Source organism: Capsicum annuum, chromosome 2 (assembly GCF_002878395.1).
Source record: "Capsicum annuum cultivar UCD-10X-F1 chromosome 2, UCD10Xv1.1, whole genome shotgun sequence".
Taxonomy (NCBI): domain Eukaryota; kingdom Viridiplantae; phylum Streptophyta; class Magnoliopsida; order Solanales; family Solanaceae; genus Capsicum; species Capsicum annuum.
Window position 1 is genome coordinate 2,179,243 of NC_061112.1, and position 6,805 is coordinate 2,186,047.

Consider the following 6,805-nt stretch of genomic DNA (forward strand, 5'->3'; position numbering starts at 1 on the left):
GGTTTGACTCGGTCAGGAAGATGCTTCGTGCCTGAAAGTTTAAGGAAGTCCAAGCTAATTATGAGTTGAACTTCATCTATCAAAAAGCCTATCACTAAAGAAGAAGTCGAGGAATTTTTGAAAAAGATGAAGCTGCCAGAGTATTCAATAATAGATCAGTTGAAGAAAACCCCTGCTCAAATTTCCCTCTTATCTTTGTTGTTGCATTCCAAGGAACATCGTGATATTATATTGAAGGTATTAAATGAGGCATATATTCCTAGGGATATTACAGTAAATCATCTTGAGAAAATGGTTGGAAAAATCTTAGAGGTCAATCGGATTAGCTTCTATGATGATGAATTGCCTGTTGAAGGTATGGGGCATAACCAGGGTCTTTACATTACGGTGAAGTGCAAAGATTTCTACATCACTCATGTCATGATTGATGGAGGTTTAGGTGTAAATATCTGCCCTATTTCTACTTTGCAAAAGTTGAATATTGGCGTTGAGAGGATCAGGCCCAACAATGTATGTATTAGGGCTTTTGATGGTGCAACATTAAACTCCATTGGCGAAATAGAACTAATGTTGATTATAGGGCCTGTTGAGTTCACCATAGAGTTTCAAGTATTGAATATAGACTCCTCTTACAATTTATTGTTGGGAAGATCGTGGATCCACAAGGCCAAGGCAATTGCATCTATATTGCACCAAATGATCAAGTTTGAGTATGACAGGCAAGAAGTGGTTATTCATGGTGAAAGGGATTTGTCCGCCTAAGAAGATTCTCCCTTGTCCCTTATTGAAGCAAATAATATAGAGGGGACATTTGTCTTTCAAACTTTTGATATAGTGTTAGTGGATCGTATTATTGAAGGGCAGGTTATTTTGGAACCACAATTGTCTTCCACTTCTATTATGACGGTAAGCTTTTGAAATATGGACTTGTGCCAGGGAAGGGTTTGGGAGTGTCTGCACGGTATCATTTGTCCCATATGTCCGAGAGAGAACATAAGCACTTTTGGTCTGGGATTTAAACCTATGGATGAAGATTTGAAGAAGGCCAAGGGAAGAAAAAAGGAAACATGGTCACTCCCTCGCCTAATGCCGCTACTCAATGAATTATTTGTTAAGAGAAATGTCACAAAGCCTGTAGAATTTGAAGCTGAATTGGTTGATGACTTCAAGAACCTGCTGATTGATGTTGACATGGTTAAAGTAGGAGAGGGAACCAGTAAGGCAGGCTTGCAGTTCATAGGTCCTGAGGTCTAGCTCAACCATTGGGAAGTCACTCCTCTCCCCGTCAGAAAGGAGTTTTGGTAGCTCATTTTGTTTTTCTTTCTATTTATCCAAGTTATTCGAGTGTTGTAATTCAAAATTTAGCTTGTTTACATTCTGTTGTCGTTTGTGTTTAAACCCTCCTATCTTTTTTTTTAATGAAATGCAATATCCCTTTTGTTTCGTGTCTAATATATTTCATTTTTGTCTTTTTCTTTACAAAGTTCTCTTTATGCTGATTCTAATGACATGACAAGGATGCAGAATTTTCAGCCTGATCTTAAAATCCAAACTAATTAAGATATAATGAATCAAGAGGGGGAATATGATAAAGAAGAGGCATTAGAAGAAATAAGCAAAGAGTTAGAACAGTTTGAAGACAAGCCAAATCCTAATTTAAATGAAACTGAGCCAATCAATCTAGGGAATCAAAAAGATGTTAGGGAAACTAAAATCAGTATACATGCTTTACCGCAGCTAAAAGATAGAATGATTCAAGCATTAATTGATTATAAAGATGTTTTTGCATGGTCTTATGATGATATGCCTGGTTTAAGCAATGAATTAGTGGCTCATAAATTGCCAACTGATCCCACATTCCCGCTGTGAAACAGAAGTTGAGGAATTTTAAAACTGATGTAAGCATTAAAATCAAAGAGGAAATCATGAAACAACTTGAAGCCAAAGTCATTCAAGTGGCTCGTTATCCGACTTGGTTATCCAATGTTGTTCCTGTCTCAAAGAAAGATGGCAAAATTTGAGTATGTGATGATTACCGTGATTTGAATAGAGCAAGATCAAAGGATGATTTTCTGCTGCCCAACATCCATATTTTACTGGACAACTGCGTTAAATATGAGGTTGCCTCTTTTGTGGATTGCTATGTCGGATACCACCAGATCATTATGGATGATGAAGACGCAGGGAAGACATCTTTTATCACACCATAGGGGACCTATTGTTATCGAGTGATGCCGTTCGGTTTGAAGAATACTGGAGCAACATACATGAGATCCATGACCACTATGTTTCATGATATGATATATAAAAAGATTGAGGTCTATGTAGATGATGTGATTATTAAATCAAAGAGTCAGGCTGATCATGTTAAAGATTTAAGAAAGTTCTTTGAAAGGCTTCGCAGGTATAATCTCAGACTCAACCCAGCAAAATATGTATTTGGAGTTCTATCTGGAAAGCTATTGGGGTTTGTAGTTAGTCGTCGGAGAATTGAATTGGATCCTTCGAGAAGCAAAGCCATCCAGGATTTGCCCTCTCCCAAGAATAGGACGGAGGTGATGAGTTTGCTTGGTAGATTGAACTACATCAACAAGTTTATTGCTCAACTCACAACCACTTGTGAGCCCATATTCAAGTTACTGAAAAAGAGTGCTATGGTAGAATGGACCGAAGAATGTCAGGAAGCATTCAATAGAATCAAAAGATATTTGTCAAATCCGCCCGTGTTGGTACCACCGAATCCTGGTAGGCCTTTGATCTTATATTTATCAGTTATGGACAATTCTTTCAGCTGTGTCCTGGGTCAACATGATGTCATGGACAAAAAAGAGCAGGTTATTTATTATCTTAGCAAGAAGTTCACAACATATGAGGTCAGGTACACTCTTCTTGTAGCATTATCTCTCGCCCTACACTATTTATCTCATCTCCCACATGGATCTTTTGAAGTATACCTTTCAGCAGCCTATACCGATAGGTCGATTGGCAAAGTGAAAAATATTGCTTACCGAGTTTGACATTGTGTATGTGACTCGAACCACCATAAAAGCTCAACCCTTAGCAGACCATCTTGCTGAGAATCCCATTGATGAAGAGCATGAACCATTAAAGACATATTTTCCTGATGAAGAGATATTGTGTGTTGATAAAGTCATTATAGATGCTGATCCAGGTTGGAAGCTGTTCTTCGATGGAGCTGTCAATATGAAAGGAATCAAAATAGGTGCGGTTCTTATCTCTTAATTGGGGTAATATTTCTCGATAAAAGCGTAACTTTGATTTTATTGTACCAATAACATGGCGGAATACGAAGCGTGCATTCTTGGTTTGAGGTTAGCTGTTGATATAGGAGTCTAAGAACTATTAGTATTGGGGGATTCAGATTTGCTCATCCATCAAATTCAAGGCGATTGGGAGACGCGAGAATTGCCGTATCGACACTGCTTGCAGAAGATATATCAATGGTTTTTGTTAGTAAAATTTAGGCATATTCCAAGGATTCATAATGAGATTACTGATGCTTTGGCCACTCTGTCTTCAATGCTCCAACATCCTAATAAAGCCTACATCGATCCAGTGCATATACAAAGTCGTGATCAGTATGCTTACTGTAATGCGGTTGAAGAAAAGCTCGATATAGAACCTTGGTTCTTTGATATCAAGCGATACATTTAGTCAGGATAATACCCAACACATGCCACTAGCGATCAAAAGAGGACTATTAGGCGTTTGGCTAGTGGATTTTCCTTAAGTGGGGGAATCTTATATAAGAGAACCCCGAATCTAGGACTTTTGAGGTGTGTAGATGCAAAAGAAGCCTTGACTATAATGGTTGAAATAAACTCTGGAGCATGCGGCTGTCTAAGAGAATTCTTCGAGTAGGTTATTACTGGCTTACTATGGAGAGAGATTCTATTAGATTTGTTCGAAAGTGTCATCAGTGTCAAGTACACGGTGATCTGATGCATTCACCTCCTGCTGAGTTGCATCCAATGTCTGCTTCATTGCCGTTTGTAGCTTGGGGAATAAATATGATTGGACCTATTGAGTCAAAAGCGTCAAATGGGCTAGATTCATTTTGGTGGCCATAGATTACTTCACAAAGTGGGTAGAAGCAGTAACTTTTAAGTCAGTAACAAAAAAGGCAGTGGTGGATTTTGTTCACGCCAACATCATTTGTAGGTTTGGAATCCCAAAGATGATCATTACAGATAATGCCACCAATCTAAATAGTCATTTAATGCAAGAAGTGTGCCAACAGTTTAAGATCGCACATTGAAATTCCACTCCATATCGTCTAAAGAAAAATAGCATTGTGGAAGTCGTCAATAAGAATATCAAGAAGATACTGTGGAAAATGGTACAAGAGTCTAGACAATGGCATGAGAAGTTACCATTTGCATTGCTAAGTTATCATACTACTGTTCACACTTCAACAGGGCAACTCTATATTTGTTGGTGTATGGAACAGAAGCAGTCATTCCCACAAAAGTTAAAATTCCCTCTCTTTGAGTTATTGTGGAAGCAGAGATTGATGATGATGAGTGGGTCAAAACCTGATTGGAACAGTTGAGCTTGATTGATGAAAAAAGACTGACATTGGTATATCATGGCCAATTATATCAGAAGAGAATAGCTTGAGCGTATAACAAAAAGGTACGACCCAAAAATTTTGAAGTTGGTCAGTTGGTGTTAAAGCGTATCCTTCCTCATCAGGTTGAAGAAAAAGACAAGTTCCCCCAAGTTGGCAAGGTCCCTTTATTGTGAAGAAAGTATTGCCTAATGGAGCCTTATATTTGACAGATATTGAAGGCAAAATGGCAGAAATGGCTATCAATGCTGATGCGGTCAAAAGATATTATGTATGATATTTTATCCTTTGTTGATTTTATTGTATGTTTAGTACTTGTATTTTTGAAGATTGATATGATGAAGGCATTTTATTCTTCTATCCAAACATTGTGTCATCCTTTGTTTACCCGTTTGAGCTTAGTTTTATTTTTCTTGCATATCCCTCTTTTGGAATCAAAATAGAGTCAAAGATAAATGTCAGGAAAATTAGAATAAGAAAGAGTTCGAAAATAAAAGAAAAAAAATCAAATCAAAACAAAGAACAAGCTGATGGAACTACGTGCGACCTGATTCTCCTCTCTTGGGAGTGAGATACGTAGGTTGCCCTATTCAGGGCTTGGTCCAACCAAATAAATATTTTAGAGTCATCCGATCAACAAAAAACTGGGGCATGAGCTAACATGTTGTTGAGTCGATTCCAAAAGTTATAAGTCCCACCCCCACTTCAAGTGTTGTTTGAGCCTCTTACCATCCTTTCCTAACCTTGTCCAAAAGTCAAGATACAATCAAACAAAGTTTTTCAGATCAATCTTTGATAATGTTAAGGCTAAACATGCAATGGATATGATGATACATTGTAGGGTACTACTTGTCTTCCTCGGCATAAGAAGTTAGGAAAGAAATAAAAATCAGAGAGTTTTGTTGGTAAAAACCCTCACGGGCATCATAAGGCGATGGTCAGTTGAGAGAAAATAAAAAATGAGAGAGTCTTATTGGTGAAAACCCCATGGGCACCATAAGGCGATGGCGAGTTCAAGAAAAAAGTGAAAAGGAAAGAGATTTTTTGGCGAAAGTCTTTTAAGATGTTGTTAATTGAATGAGATGTATGATTCTAATGAATTGGAAGAAGCGGCTCAGTGGCAAAGGCACGAAATCAATAACAAATGGGAAGTTGGGATAAGAAGATCAGGCATCTTAATCCAAAATGCATGTCATAGTCATTGGAGTTGGTTGCCATATTCAGATAAGTTCTCTTCTTTGTTAAAAAGAGGGACATTGCACTTTTTCTTTCATTTATACATTCATATTTTTTCCCTTTGAGTCTATTCTGTGTCAAAACAAGTGAGAAAGAATTTTAAAACTTGCTACCAGTCTTTTCAATTGTATGAGGAAAAGTCAAGGACCAGTATATGAAAGAAGTAAGATCATAATTCAACACAAAGCAAAGAAAGTCTATCAACCGGTAGGTTGCTGGATTCATGGGAGTATCAGATGTCAAAAGGTGCATCTCAGAGGCATGGTAAAATAGAAGCTCGGTATTTGAATCAAAGTCATTTCCCCGATCTGGTCTGGGTCAATGATGCAATAAGACAGGGGAAAGTGTTAGCAATTTGAAATAAAGATGAAAGGAACAACTGCTGGAGAAGATGCCTGGAATGCCAAGTGCTGTAAACCACCACTAAGTTTTCAATTGAAAAACTTTTCTTTGATGAAAACGGGGAAAAGTTTTGTTCATTGAGTTCAGCTGTCATTGGAAAGAATGTCCAAGGTAATTTTACTTTCTGTTCAGGACCCTCCTAAAAATTGGGATTTTACTTTATGTTCAAGACCCTCCTGAAACATGGAATTTTACTTTATGTTCAGGACCCTCCTAAAAAATGGGATTTTACTTTATGTTCAGGACCCTCCTGAAAGATGGGATTTTACTTTCTATTCAGGACCCTCCTGAAAAATGGGACTTTACTTTCTGTTGAGGACCCTCCTGAAAAATGGAACTTTACTTTTTGTTCAGGACCCTCCTGAAAAATAGGATTTTACTTTATATTCAGGAACCTCCTGAAAAATGGAAATTTACTTTTGTTCAGCACCTTCCTGAAAATGGAATTTTACTTTATGTTTAGGACCCTCCTGAAAAATAAGATTTTACTTTTTGTTCAGGACCCTCCTGAAAAATGAGATTTTACTTAACGTTTAGGACCCTCCTGAAAAATGGGATTTTACTTTATGTTCAGGA